Genomic DNA, 16,247 nt, shown 5'->3' on the forward strand with positions numbered 1-16,247 from the left:
TGGGCACCCTGGAACTCTGGCACTGCCAGATGGTGTGGCTTGAAGTGGCCAGAGCATGGGCCAGTGTTCTTGTGAGCTGTTATGAAGCAAAATAAAAATAAAAATAGCCCACACACTGGTCTTTTCAAGCTGGCCCATCTGGCAGTGCTAGAGTGCTGAGTAGGCCAGTCCAGCACTGACTATTGCTGGAAGGCAGAGGAGGGACCATTTTAAAAGAGCACACATCTGTCTGAGGATTGTCCAGCAGGGCTCAGAGACAGCCTAATCAAACACAGAATTAAAGTAAAACAAACCTGGCTGCCCGAAAATAAACACATATACTAGGTGCCTCAGAACTTATTAGGCCTCATAATTGAAAATAAACTTTAGGACTTATGTTTTTCTTTTATGTCTCCTAGTTAAATTGTTCATTGTTGGTGCTACGGGTTAGAAGATATATTTACTTTACAACATAAACATCTCTCTCTCTCACAAGTTAGAGGTTTTAATACCTCAAATGGAAATATGTTCCAACTTACTGTCCTCAAGGCCATATATTAAAATTGGGGTGTCCAGATGAAAATCAAGTTCCTATAGCCAAGATCATTGCAGTCCAACAACCCTTAAATAGCACATCATATAAAGACAATGGGGCATATTATCAAGGGGGTCTATCTCCGCTTTTTTGGCTTTAAAAGCCAAGAAAGCGGAGATAAATTTATCTCCCTATTACCTAGCTGTCACTAACACCAGTTAGCGACAGCTAGTAGGAGATAGCGACCATCTTGGGCCCTGCTTTGCATGTCAGAGATATTTATCACTAATGACATGCAAAGTGGGCGTGCCAAGATGTTAGTGACTGGAAACAGTCGCTATCATCGCTATCTCCTATTACCAACTTTTGGAGATATTCGCACTAAGCGCGAATATCTCCAAAAGCTAACACCTGCCCCTGAGCAGTTCTTAGCCATGTTATCCAATGGGAGGTGGATAACATGGCTAAGAGCATTAGCTCGGTAATGCATGAATATCGCTGACTTTTCAGCGATATTCATGCCTTTCGGCCGACTTTTATCGCTTAGGAGATAAACCTTGATAATAGCAAGGTTCCTAAGCGATAAAAATCGCCGCAGCTCGGCGATAAAAATATCGCCGCTAAACCAACATAGCGATAATTATCGCTAGTTGTTGGTAATATGCCCTAATGTTCCAGTTGGAACTAATTTAAAAAATGAATTATACTGTTTATTACTGTGTACTCATATCAGAAATGATTTAATCAATGAGAAAAGCAAGGAATATTCCATTTATATTCAAAGGGCTACACCTATGTTACAGACACTAATGTTCAGGAATCATGACTATAACAAGACAATTGGAAAGATGATTTGAGGGAAAAAGAAAACACTATTGTGCTGTCGGTAATGTGGCCTGTGCTTGGTGTGAGCTGTGCAGGATACTTTGCAATAAAAACAACCCAAATAATTAGGAACAGATGACTGGCATGTCAGTGATAAATAATATAATATTTTCATCTCTAAAATCTATCGGTATTAGTTTGTCAACGTTTCAAGTTCCTATGTAGGAGGTATGACTGGGTCTTCTGCAGGACAAGTAGACAGGGCTAGTGCAAAGACACAGAATGTTGTAGAATGCTATTAATAATGGTAAGTATTGAAATTATACAAACTGTAGCTCGCTTATAAAGTGCAGCAGGCAACTTGAAAATGAAAGTATTGAAATTAAATCGATCAGAGGTGGGTTATGAATAACCGTATGTGCGACTGTACCTAATCGGCCCTATCAGGGCCGGGCTGGAAACAAAAATCAGCACTGACAAAAATGTTGTAAGCTGCTCCACACTGCATAAGGCCATAATTAGAATGTGGTTGACATGACACTGGGCGATGACAGTCCTTCCTGCTCATAAAGCAGCCCACAGCCTACAATCCACTGAGAAAATGCCAGAGTGTCAGAATGCAGCCACAGTCTTCAGATTTACCCTACTTACTTGGCAAATTACACGTTTATTCTTCTACATGCGTTTTTTCATTCCAAACTGCTTATGTTAAGAGTAAATCTTTCAACGACACTTTGGCAAACACTCATATTGTGAAATTTGAGGCTTAATAAAAATGTCTTTGTTCCTTTTTTCTGTTCATGGAAAATGCTTTTACATATAAGGTCATAAACTGAGAAAGTTCCGACTGTGGCTAGACAGACTCCTCTGTTCCATTGCAGATCTGAGGGTTTGTGTACCACAGCTGCCAGTGTATACTTCTTCAGGTCTCCTAGGTGCAGATAACATCTCAGACTGAATCCAGCACGGGCCTCACACCTCATGATGAATGTGAGCTCACTGCACACAGTCATGCTTTGAAACTAAAGAAAATGGCACTTCTTTTTCAAGTGCACATTTAGGGCCTGTTTACGACTTCTGGCGGAGCAGTGGCATGGCTGTGCAAACCGCTGCGCCACCACTCTGCCAAAGGTGCTGCCGCCCGCCCACCAGATACAACTTTTAAGTTGTCTGGCGGGTGGCATGGCAGTCCTAGGGCGGTGCCTCATTCAAAGGAGTCAGTGCCTTTGAAAAAGCCAACGCAATGGGAACGCCTCAAAAGGTTCCTGCACGGCATGGACTCAAAAGTCCATGCTGTGCAGCAACTGTTGTGCATTCACACAGGGGGCACATGTTATGCCCCACTGTATGCATCCACAGGCATAGGAGGCACAGGGGGCCCCATAGGGCCTCCTTTATTTCCTCTCCTCCAGGGTTTACATGGGGTAAAAATCCATGTAAACCCTGGAGGAGAGGAAACTCGTAATACGCTTGGAGTGACCACAGCGGTCCGGCCAAGCATATTTCGGCCTCCTGACCGCCACGCCACCTCCAGGGAATGGTGGTTCCCTGGCGGCATCGGCAGTCCCAGGGCCATTCGACCGTCCAGTTCATAATAGGTTGGTCTGACCGCCAGTGTGGCGGTGGCTGGGCTGCCTCCGCCGCATCGCTACAAGTCTGGCCGGGGAAACATCCTTTACCACGCAGGTGCTTTTACAACGCAGGTTTTACAACGAAAACCATTACAACGCATTGCACTGGGGGGCGCTCTAGGATAGGGAATAGTTTTAATTTACTATCCAACACCTTTCCTACTATCCACTGGGACTGGAGTTGGAATAGTAAATTAAACTATTCACTATCCAGCACCCCTAAGCGCTATGCGTTGCAACAGCATGCATTGTAAAAACTGCGATGTAAAGGCATGCGTGGTAAAAGCATGCGTTGTAATGTCATACATCCGTCTGGCAGTCCTCGGATAACCAGACTCATAATTAGGGCCTTAGTGTTACATTTTCCCCTACAAATAAAGCTTCCCCATGTTATACATGCATGGCACATACATACATTTTAGAGTAAAAGTCCAGCTGCAGCACATGATAAACCTTTATATGGTCTGGCTCTCACTAATTATGAAACTATAGCTACACTCTAGAGAATATTTATTTGATGTAGTATTACGCATCCACAACAGCAGTGGTAATGAGTAAATGCATTTCTTTACAAATATTGCATTAAGATTCCACATTCCACTATGCCTCAGAGATCCAGAATGTTACTCCTCTGTTCAACATCCCACATAATATTTATGCAACACATGATGACGGGTACTGGCCTGCAATCACCAGGAAAGTTCCCAAAATAACAGAAACATACCAGGACATCAGAAGAAAGTGCAAAAAGAGCATTATTCCCAAGGCTCAGAGCCTGTTTTTCAGTGCCCTGCGATTGTGCTTTGTGGGGTCCAGAACCGACATCCGCACGTGGTCCGGTAATTCAGGCAGCTAGGGATCCCTAGCTGCCTGACTTACCGGACCACGTGCGGATGTCTGTTCTCCTCCGATCCCTTTTAAAGGGATCCATAGCTGCCTGACTTACCGGACCATGTGCGGATGTCTGTTCTCCTCTGATCCCTTTTAAAGGGTCCCTAGCTGCCTGACTTACCGGACCACGTGCAGATGTCTGTTCTCCTGTGATCCCTTTTAAAGGGTCCCTAGATGCCTGACTTACCGGACCATGTGCGGATGTCTGTTCTCCTGCCATCCCTTTTAAAGGGAGGTTTCTTCCGAGGTACTAACGTGAAGCGCGAAGATTTTTTTTCGGCCAGGAAACTGGGACCAAAATTGACTCCTTCCTTTACAACCATTCAGCAGAACATTCCTGTTGCGTTCAACTGAATCAAGCCCTGATGATGTCCTAGAAGGACGAAACGCGTAGGCTGTTTTGGGGTTTTATTTTTCATCTGTAAGAAATCATTGAATTCAGAAGTAACATACCCTCAGATCGGATTGTTGGATTGGATTGAACATTTTGTGTTGGAAAATGAATCTTGTGAAACTCATTTGAAAAAAAAACAAAAAACTTTGGGCCATATTATCAAGAGAGGGCGATACATTATCGCCGCTTTAATCGGCAGAACACTGCCGATAAAGCGGCGATAATGGGCTTGATAATATGCCCTTGTGAATTCCCATAGCAGCCCAGGATAACACCAGAACTTGGGCTGCTATAGGAATTCACAAGGGCATATTATCAAGCCCATTATTGACGCTTTATCTGCAGTTTCCTGCCGATAAAAGCGGCGATAATGTATCGCCCTTTCTTGAGAATATGGCCCTTTTTTTTTTTAACTTGACGCTCCATTCCATAATTCTTTACATTTTTGGATTTGTCTGGTCTGAACGGTGGGCTAAAGGAAGAGGAGCGCCCGTATTAATAAGGACTTCTTTGAACTCTTTTTGCGAACATCTCACCAGTGCATACCCAGTATTGCCCTCACCGTTGCTTGAGATTTAGACCCTGTATAGTGTATAGTAATCCTCAGTTGTTTTAATGGGGTACGGAGAAGACATTAACTTGATGTGCCCACATGAAGTAAACATCTTCTTCGTACCCCATTAAAACAACTGAGGAGTACAATACAGGATCATTGAAAGAATCAATTTAAATATAAACTTATTTTCTCAAATTATAATTTAATGTGTTGTTATTGTCATTCAAATGCAAATATTTCTACATTTTTTGATTGTGTCTCAAACGTAATATCCGAAATGATTGAACAAACAATCTTCTATACATAAAAAAAGATATAAAATAAATATATTTTTCTAAAGTAATGTGTATATTCATAATTTTATGAATGTAACCTATTGTGGTTACTACGTATTTGCACTTAGCTGTTGCTTGATTAAAAAGAAGCTTGCTATTGGCCTTCTTACACAATATTCTACTATTCCCTGTGCACAGCAAGCATATATGTCAGGTAGGGGTCCCCTTTTTTCAAAAAGTATAGGTAACAGTCCCACAGTCATTGGGGCAGATCTTTTTGCTGCGCCGCGATGCGTTAGTCTCGAAACACAGGGTTGCGACATATTTACAAAAATGTGTTGCATCTTTGTGCTCCCCCCCGCGCTGGTGCACAAACTGCTGCCATACGCCGGCGCATGCACCCTTGCACCATGGTGCAAGGATGCCTGCGTCGTGGGGAGATTGTTTTTGTGCAGGAAGGGGCACCTTCCTGCACAAAAACAATCAATTGAGATGATTTCCTCTTCCAATGTGTGCTGTAGAATGCAGAACGCATTGAAAGAGGAAAAAAACGAGGAGAAAGGAAAAAAATTCTCCTCATTGCACCTAGCTACGCCACCCCTAGGGTGGAGTAGCATTCTGACGCTTTTCCAAATTTACGATTTCTTGTAAATCTGGAAATGCATCAGTGCACATGGGTGTTGCGTGGGAACACCCATGTCACGCCCCTGACACGCAAAGTGTTGCGTGAACAGGGGCGATATTTACAATCACAGGTTGTCAAGCAGGGTGACTTTACCTGTTCTTATAAATATCACTTAGCAGGCTGCGCCCCCGGTGTGCACGTAACGTGATGCACCGGCGGCGCAAGGGGCTTGTAAATCTGCCCCGAGTCTCACATAGAGGTCCTTTTTACTTTTTCTTTCCTCCATTTTCACTCCCTTTCTAAAAGAAAACTCTTGTATTCTAAATGAATAAAATCACTCTTGTTTTCCTGTACTCCTACTACGGATCTCCCTTCCTCACAACATATCTTTCTCCATCTATCCTCTCTCACTCCCTTTACCCTCCTCTACCTCGTGCTTTCTTTCCCTGTGTTTCTCCCCCTCCCCGCCTGTATTTATCATCCCTTGCTGTCTCCACCAGGCCCCGCCTTCGCCCACCCTCGTGCCTCAGTTTTAATATATTTCAGATTAAGAGTGATGGCAGAAAATTGGGCCGCAGTTCGTGGAGAGGAAAATATTTGTATTTCCATTTTTGCCCTAATGATATCGGGCTGTGGCTGATGAAACGTGGTGACAGCTCGGCTCGCGGCGCCCCGCCGTCCCACGTCACTTAGACGCAGAGGACGACATGTGGAGAGGGCACGAGGAAAGATGGGGACGCAATGCGTGGAGAAGCAAGAAATGCACAAAGTACACAACTGCCTCATCTAATGCTGCTAAGACGTTGTTGACAAAGCCAAGTAAAGGGTCATGAGGGGCTGTTAGCTAAGAGATGGTCCCCCTGGGACCAGAAAGTCAGGCCCAGAATTAGAAGCCCATGTTTGAGAGTCCTGTTAACAGGAGAGAACTAGGCCAGCAACAAGGGACCAACATGTGGGGAGAGGGGCTAAGTGAAAAGGTACAAAAGGATAATTTTAATGATTGATTTCATTTCATTGTTTTGTTCCTGTGGTGAGGATGTTGTCCTTAAGAGACATCAAAAGCTCTAATTAGTGTTAGACTAGAAAACAAACAGAAATAGTGGCGTTTCCTACATGATTACATGGACAAAATCAAATGTGACAATGACATGACATAAATGTGGCAAAGAAAAGATGAGGAGGACCAGTGAAAGAGATTAAGGGCATTTTACGAGAACGGCAGTCGACAGGACTGCCGTAATCGTGGTGGCGGTACGACCCCGCCACACTGGCGGTCTACTCGCTGTATTATGAGTGTGGCGGTCAGATCGCCACAAGACCACAGTCTCTGCCGAGATCAAGGATCCCCCTTCGCCGGCAGTCTGGAAATTGACAGTAAAATGCTGGCAGTGCCACAGTGGCACCGCTGAGCATATTGCAAGTTTTTATGGCGGTGAGACCTCCATGAAAAGTGTGGTGGACATGGAAGTAAGGGGGCCCGCTTCTGGGCCTGGGGATGCATGCAGGGGGGCACATGTTCTGCCCCCCTAGAATTGCACTCTCGTTGCTGCATGGTGTGGTATGCATACTACACCGTGCAGGAATGTGCTGCAGGCATCGTCACAGTGGCGGTCTGCTGTTAAGGCTATCCTATGAACCTAACAGACCACTTCCATAACACTGCTGCAGTAGTGCCTGCCCACCATGGCTTACACTTGTAATCCAGTGGGTGGGCTCACTATGAGCTTGGAGGTCCTCCTGTCGGCGAGGTAGTGCTGGGCTGACAGGAGGACTGCAAAACTCATAATAAGGCCCTTTTTGTAGAATGGATAATGGGTAAGAGGCTGATAGAAAGGATGTAGAAATGGGGCAGGCTAGGTGCAGTGAAAGTAGAATGCGTAAGAAGTGTCAGGATGGGAAAAGCAAGTTACTGGGACAAGTTAGTTATAAGTGTGTGAGGAGTAAATGGGCTTTTGGGCCACTTTTCAACGAATGAGGGGAATGATTGTATCAAACTTAGGGGCATATTATCAAGGGGGTTTATCTCCGCTTTTTTGGCTTTAAAAGCCAAGAAAGCGGAGATAAAATGATCTCCCTATTACCTAGCTGTCGCTAACACCAGTTAGCGACAGCTAGTAGGAGATAGCGACCATCTTGGGCCCCACTTTGCATGTCAGTGATATTTATCACTAATGACATGCAAAGTGGGCGTGCCAAGATGTTAGCGACTGGACACAGTCGCTAACATCGCTATCTCCTATTACCAACTTTTGGAGATATTCGCGCTAAGCGCGAATATCTCCAAAAACTAACACCTGCCCTGAGCAGTTCTTAGCCATGTTATCCAATGGGAGGTGGATAACATGGCTAAGAGCATTAGCTCGGTAATGCATGAATATCGCTGACTTTTCAGCGATATTCATGCATTGCGGCCGTTTTTTATCGCATTTGCGATAAACCTTGATAATAGCAAGGTTTATCTGCGATAATTTCTGCCGATGCTTAGCGTTAAAAAATTCGTTGCTAAGCATCGTTAGCGATAAATATCGCTTAACGTTGGTAATATGCCCCTAATTTCTTTAGAAAAGCTATTAGAGGCAAAGACTGACAGAAAGCCTCTTTCCTCCCTGCATTTACATAAGCTCTAACTGTGGGTCTTCATTCAATGAGTTTGTGACATCCTGTCTCTGCAGTAGTTTAATGGCCAGTTGTACCAGCATCCGCAAACATGACCCCACCCAGAAAAAAGCAAAATGTAATTACCTCCTGCTTTTCATCCTTCTCTTTTAAAGACATTAGTGCTACATCACTAGTCAATATAAGAGCTTTAAATTTACCACTGTCCTTTAAATGTACTAAAGTATTCCACTAAAATATTGTTTCAAAAATATTGTGAGACACAAATATTGTGTCAAAATATTTTGATGCCAAAAATATTGTGGGAAGAAATATAAAAGGTAAGAATATCACACCAATGTTCTAGTCTTCTATATATATATTTTTAAATATTGTTGTACATAATATTGTTTTTTTAACTATTTCGTTCAGATTTTTACATTTTCATTATAAGTCTTATTATTTAAATGTTGAGTATGTTTAGTTATTTATTGGAATGTTTTTTCTTTGAAAATATATTTTATGTTTATTTTGTTTTATTTAAATTTGTTGGGTGTTTGTTAAATATGTAGGTGAATAGGGTGGGAAGTTTCTTTTTTAAATATGTATTATTAATTGATTATAATTATAAAAGTGTTATTATTTGTTAATTAGATAATTATGGAAATAAGTTGATTATTTTACCAAATGTGGACTTTTTTTGCTTAAATGGTTAATTAGACAAGTAATTGCATTATTTAATTGTTTTAAAAAATGTGCATATTATATATATCATTTTTTGTGTGATAATTTTGTGATGATTATTTACATTAAATAATGTGTATTATTATTTGTTTTATTATTAGTTTAATTTGTTTTTGTGGATGTTGAATTTTAAAGTAATTAGTTATGAAATATTCTAAAAGAATGTTTTAATGTTTTTAACTGGTTTTATTTTGAATATTTTTATGAATAATTTTCTATGTTAATGACATGTTTTTAATTTATATGAATTATATAAAGTTAAAATTGTTGATATGTTTTTGGAAACATATTTTATGTTTGTTTATTTTATATAAGAGTAATTTATTTTTTACTAATTTAGGATAGGGAAGGTTAAATCTGAGCTTTCTAAAGTTTAACATTTTACTTACTGTTGTTTACGTTGGAGTGGGAATAATAGTTTTGACCTCCCTAAAATCCAACACTTGCCATACTTTTGCACAGTTTGAATTGTGAATACCAAATCTAACCCCTTCACACTCCAACACTTTACCTACTGTTGTACGGAGATGTAATAGTAAACCTAACTTCTCAAAAGTTCAACATTTTGCCTACTATAGCTTACTTTGACATTGGAATAGTAAATATGACCTCTACAAAGCCTAACACTTTCCCTGCTGTTGGTAAGATTGGTGTGGGGGTAGTGAACCTGAACAATCAAAGTCTAATTTTGTATCTTTTTAAAAAAAAGGTTTAATATACATAGTTTGTTTTAATTTTTAAAGCTAGTTTAATGTGAATTTTTATTATCTATTTTTTGTATGTTATTTTTTTATGTAATTGTACACATCTTGTTAAAATAAAGTCTAGTGTTTGTAATTTACATGTGTTAGGAGTGTTTTATATTATGTTTAAATTATATTTTTTGTTTTTTTTAAAAGTTTTTGGGCAATTATTTTAAAGTATATTTATTTTATCAAAGTTATTCTTGTTATATTTTTATATAATGTCCTAAGTTAAAATTCAATATACTTACCTATTCTTGATGATAGTGTGGTCACCTTTATTTTTATTGTTGATATTTTTTATTTTAAATACAAAGTATGTAAAATTGATATTTGTGACCTAATATTCCTTTTGGTAATATTTTTGTCACCAATTGTTAGGTGGTGATATTCTGGCCCACTATTATTTAACTCTCTTGCTAGTACTTGCACTTTTTTTTTCAGAGTTTAAGGTGTCTATATCTGAGTTATCATATTTCATTTTGAAAGTATTGAGCTGTATCACTGCTATCTCTGCTCTCCTCACTCTTCTGATGAGAAGCCTTTTGATTTAACTAACTGAAGAAATCGCAATTTAATGACTTTCATAAGTGGTTACCTACCTGTGGTTAAGCCGTGCCCACCTTCAGAAGTGAGAAGCGGGTGAGGAAGTCTAAAGTCCCTTCAGGACTCGTTTCCAACGAGGCAAATGAAGAATTTAATAATTAGCTTGAAGTGTAACTATAGTAGTTTAATTACGTCTATAGTTATAAAGTTAAGAAGAAAAAGTCAAATAGTCATACTAATTACTTCATCATGACTTCTTAGAAAAGGCTAGTTTAAACTTACATTTGACTGTGTGTCATTAGCCTACATGTAATGGCACCTTCCATTGCAGGTGTTTGAGATGAATGCTATTGTGAAGCAAATGGACCTTGTCCATACCTGTTATCAGAATTGTGTCTAATAACATCATTATTATTATTATTATTATTATTGTTGCTTTTGTTGTTTTTGTTATTGCTGTTGTTATTATTATCATTACAATAGCAATAACATGTATTTTTATTGGTTTTCTACTACTGCCTAATGCTACTACTACTTTACTCTTATTGTCATTATTATTATTATTATTAATAATAGTATTATTACTAGTATTACTATTGCAACTGCTACTAGTACTATCACTGAATGATTGATATAAATAAGCTGTGAAAATGGGCATGTATGTTTTTGCCACGTAAAGTTGGTATACAATTGCAATGTTAAATTGAGTAATAATAAATTGTTAATTATAGTAACTTTTTTGCGGCTTATAATAAGTAAAACACACAGAGAAGCCTTCGACAGCATGAGGGCACTTCTTGTGAAAGAGAAAGGCTTAGGGCTGCTCAAAGTCCCATCCCAGGCTTTATCATTCAAAAAGCAGAGATAGAGGAGCGTTCCCACGGTTTGAAGGGAAGCGGGACCCCGGATGCCTTAACAGGCTTACTGCAATCTAACACAAATGTAATCCGTTAACCTGAAGCCAATCCCCAACCTGAGGCTAATCCTCTTTGTTACACGCTCCTAACCGTGCGTAATCCCATATATTATGATTATTACAGAAAATACACCCAGGCAGTAGCTAATAGTGGAAAGGAGTCTATGCAGAGGCTCTGCGGTGAAGGCAGGAGCAGGACTATGTAAGGATGCAGGATTGCCTGATACTGTCCGCAGGAGATCAGGGGTCCTTCACTTTTGTGACAATACTCCCGCTTTATGTCTCTGTCTCTCTTTCTCCCTCCCTCTCTTAGCCTCTATCTCCCACTCATCACATGTACAAACGCACTCTCTCTCCCTATACCCATATCCTCACTCATTCTTTTGGTATTTTTCTTTCTCACTGCCTCCCTGTTTTCTTTCTCTCTCAGATATTCAAAATATTTTAATCTGCTGGACACACTGTAGAAATGCATTGAATGCCATATGAAATAAGGCACATAACCTTTTTTGAGATAGCTTTTGTTTTTGGAAATATCTATAGACAAGCATACGTTTGTTGAATTGTAGGCATCAGTGTCTGACTGTCTGGATGCATGGATGCCTGCCTGTTGATCAGTGAAATGACTGTAGGCGTTGCTCTTTCTGCATGAATCAATGCGCGCATCTCAATTGGTTGCGCACAAGCACACAGGCTTTGACAATGCTTGTTATATTGTACTGCCCACGATGTATCTGACCATGACTCTGGAAGAGTCCATTGTGTGGGATGAGATAAAACAGTTACAGCGGTGCTCTCTCACTTTCTGTAGAGCTATATTTCATCACCTCTTCTACCACATCTTCTGCAAGGCTCAGGCTGTCTTCTTTTTTAGGTCCAGTCTGGGCAGCGCATGCGCTGCTCTGCGAGGCATGCTGCATTCAGGTATGGATTTGAAGCTTTGCGGCCCATATTTTTAATTGGCTTGTGTCATTGTCCACTGTAAACTGTGGCTTTTCATTGGTCAATATGCTTAGTAGTCTCTCCTTAGTACCGCCTGGTCTCATTGTGTAACCTCCCATGAGGACACCCCTGTTACGTGTGTTGTTACTCAGTAGACTTTAATTACGGCCTCCAAGCACTATTTTCTCAAATAGCTTTGTCCTGCCTGCTGTTGCAGGCCAGCCATGCTGTATCCTATTGCTTTTATAGCAGGGGCACCGAACTCATTTGCAATGCAATAGGCCTCACATTTTCAAGAGTTTAAGCTATTAGCATTGTAAATGACAATAACTTTTATTTATCTGTTTTAAAAACAACACATTAATAAAAGGCATTGTCATTTGCAATGCCAATAGCTCAAACTCTCGTAAATGTGAGACCTATTGCATTGAAAATGCTTGTTAGTTTAGGGAGGCCAGCTCAAATTTCCAGGTTGACCTGTGTGTGTCTGATGGTTTTAACTGCATTTTCTAGCAGGCTTACATTGCAATTGTTTCCATGGTCTACACTCATAAGCTGTAAGAAATTGCCCTCCTGGATTTTTTTATTGAATTGAATATTGTACTTATAGAGCGCGCTGCAGCTCCCAAAGAAGCATCCTGGTGCTAAGTGGCAATGAGTATGGCTGTGTAAACTTAATTAGTTTTTGGCAATCCTTGGAGAAGAAATTAATCAGAGAAAGAGTGAATAGCACAGATCATCAGGGATGTTAAAAAGCCAGATCTTGACTGGAGCTGCCTTTTAGATTCAATGATTATCAACTCCTTAGGGAGTAGGATCCAGGCTCTTGTACCCAGGAAGGTAAAGGATTTACCACCTCGAGTTTTAAGTCTGCACGTGGGTGGCTTGAGCACGTTAGCTTGCGAGGACCTAAGCGGCCATAAAGTCCTATAGTGGTTGACTCTAGAAGTTAAATATTTTGGCCCTAGTCCTTTAAAGACTCTGAAAATGAATAAGAGAATTATTAAAGGACCCTTTTTATGCACTGGCAGGCAGTGTCGTACTTTCAAGGCTGCTGATGCAGAGAAGCGGCGAGGGAGTTTAAATACCAGCCTGGCAACAGAGTGTTGCACCACTTGGAGTTTCTGCAGGGATTGTTTTGAGGAACCAGTGTAAAAGCTATTACAGTAGTCCAGAGTAGAAGTTATCAAGAAAAAAGCAACTGTTTTTCTAGCCTATAATGTGAGATATTAAAGTGCTTTTATAAGACTGAAACAAGTTCCGTCAGAACTTATTATCAGGACTGGTATGCTATTGATCAGACTAGTCTTCCATATACACCGGATGTCACTGTTCTACTGGCCTTCCTAGCATTGCAAATATTTCTTTACGTACATCCCGCTTATTCCCTCTTTCATCCTGCCTCATATTCCACAATTGTGCTGATTGGCGGCAACTGGGTTACTTCTTCTTTCACATTGGTTGTGTTGCATGCAATGTGGTATGATGTGACTTTGAGTGTATATAGAGGATTGTTGGATGTGAGAGTAGTAATTTTTTAGAATTCTTTACCAATTCACACTTTTGTGTGTGCGTACGTACATACATGCATGTGCTACATGTTAACCTGATGGTGCATTTGTACCGGAGGTCTATTCAGGGCACGTCTGATGAGTTTGCGTTACTGTCCATGACTTGTGGATTTGCCTCATTAAGGGTCTAGCAATTATATCTGCTCCTGAAATTACTGACCAGGGATTCTAAGGCTGAGTGTTTAGAGCTTTATTATTTCTTCAGCCGTCCACACGTAATAAGGAGGGAATAAGTGAGGCTGGATGGAGGTATGTCCATCATTGGGGGTCCCTGGGTTCTTTCGTACAATAACTCGTGTTTTTTTCATTTACATCTTTGTGGTCAGTACTGGTGATTGTTTTGTTAACTGTATGTTTCACGCGGAAAGTTTCTAGCAATTTATTGTTATTTATATGTTTATGATAAGTTATGTGCACATATGTAATTATATCTTCCCGCTCTCTTAGGTGTGTTTGTTGAGTGCGTGCTTAGGAATGGGCAAGCGTGTCTATTCATAAGGTCAGTATCCATGTAATGCCATCATACTGGATACTTTGCCATGCATTTGTAGAAGGAGGTTCACTCCAGGTAGCAAACAGAAATGTAGTGTCACATCTAGGAGAGTGTCTACTGCCTTACAGTGGTGCAAATTTTAATGACTACCGTCAAGTTACGGAGAAGTGTGGCTCACCGGTTAGAAGCAGCAGACCCTGAAGCAGAGGTTGGCCCGGGACCAGAGTTCAATTCCCGACGCGGCAGGGTCCGCGGACTCGATAATTCTCGCTTAGGTGCCTACGCTAACCATGGGTCCCACTCTGCAACTCTGGGCAATAGCTTGCTTAATCTCCACAACGGCCCCAGCAACGCCGGGGATGCCTGGCTTCACCTTGGGGTGCCCTCTCACAGGGAAAGCCAGGACGGGTTCCCCAGCGGTATACAGCGCCAGGACACCACGTAACGAGGTAACAGTGCGCTCTACAAGTATACATACATACATACATACATACATACAAGATCCCTCCGATTATCTATGAGATCTCTGCTCCTTCCAGGTGGCACCATACACTCTATAACCCCAGAGTTAGAGCGCTTTGCATTGTTGGCTGGCAATGTGTTGAAGATGATATTAATATCCAGGTGCATTACTCTAGAAAGTATACATTTACCAAAAATCAAAACTGGGACATGGATATTAACAATGGTAACACTTAGTAATGTCATGCTTAATGTGTCTACATGAACTTTATGTACTTTGTTTAGCTGGTATACTAAATTGCTGTTGTGTTGCAATTCCACAGGGCATGTTCTGCGGGACGCCAGCAAAGTTGCAGTCTGAGGAGATAACACATAGGTTGATTTGAGGATTTCAGGGATCATCATAAGGTAAGTTTAAACTTTCTTTCAGGCCACAGTTTTTCAGAATCTTGCAACCCTTCCTCTGGGCTACTATGTCCACGTGGCTTTGATTTAATCCAAGATGTTATATAGATTTTTACACTTATTGCGGAATTGATGCATGTAATTATGGTTAATTTTTTAAACTATAGGTAGCCAAGGTGGTGTTGTGATATGCATATGGGTAACATTTGACCCAGAGAACTTGGGGCGGAAAAGAATTTGGGGCACTGACCCAAACAAATCCCATTTTATGTACCAACCTCAAGACACCACCTCAATCTCCTCCACCTTCAATTTGACAAAATCAACTTTATGCAACATGAATTACCCATAATGACATGCACCTTATGGTAGCTTGTTTCTGAGTCAGTTCTGTTCGTTATGTTTGGCCTATTCTATGCAAATCAAATTGATTGACTGTTTCTAACATGCGTGATTGGTTAAGAGATATCTATTAATATTTAATTTTGGTTTGGATGTTCTGGTGCTAAGTGCATTTCTGATGAGTTTCAGAGAAAGTTAAGATTTGAATTTCCATATGTTCAGCAATTTTCGGAATGCCAAATGGTTTGAATTTATATGATTAGCAATAAGAAGCGATGTTCCTGGGTTTATAGCCTGGGTAGATGAAGGAGCCATTACCTTTTTCAGATCGTTGAGACTGCCAGACATGCAGAAGGAGAGAAGCACATATGATGTGACAGCGTTAAGATGTATTTATTTGTTAGAAAAGTTCCACAGAGTAATAGTAACTAAAAATACTATTGATATGGTTAAATATAGCAGTACAAAATTCAAAATCTATAGCTATACATAAAAAGACTAAATACCTGATTACAAGTTTGGAGATCTTGGAGCTACCACTCCAGCGCCCTACTCCAAGACTGCCAAACTCGACCGCCGGCCGCCCACCAGATTGCAAGTTATCTTGTGGTTTGGCGGCAGTCCTTTGACGTTCCCACAGTGGTGCCTATTATAAAGGCCCAGCAATGGGAATGCCAAAGCCCATTCCTGCACGGCATGAACTGTGAAGTTCATGCCGTGCAGGAAAGGGGGTGACTGCAAACAGGTGGGGCACGAAATGTGCCCCCATGCAGGCAC

The 16,247-nt window shown here is 40.8% G+C and overlaps 1 protein-coding gene across 1 annotated transcript in view; it reads left to right on the forward strand.

The window, feature by feature from the left end:
* CHRM2 (cholinergic receptor muscarinic 2) overlaps window positions 1–16,247 on the forward strand; it is a 645,462-nt gene that overhangs the window by 278,121 nt on the left and 351,094 nt on the right. Inside the window, exon 2 of the mRNA XM_078671791.1 lies at window positions 15,047–15,131. The gene's annotated coding sequence lies outside the window, so the exon portion shown is untranslated. The remainder of the gene's footprint in view (window positions 1–15,046; window positions 15,132–16,247) is intronic.

The sequence above is a fragment of the Lissotriton helveticus genome, chromosome 1_1 (genome assembly GCF_964261635.1).
Source record: "Lissotriton helveticus chromosome 1_1, aLisHel1.1, whole genome shotgun sequence".
In the NCBI taxonomy this organism is placed as follows: domain Eukaryota; kingdom Metazoa; phylum Chordata; class Amphibia; order Caudata; family Salamandridae; genus Lissotriton; species Lissotriton helveticus.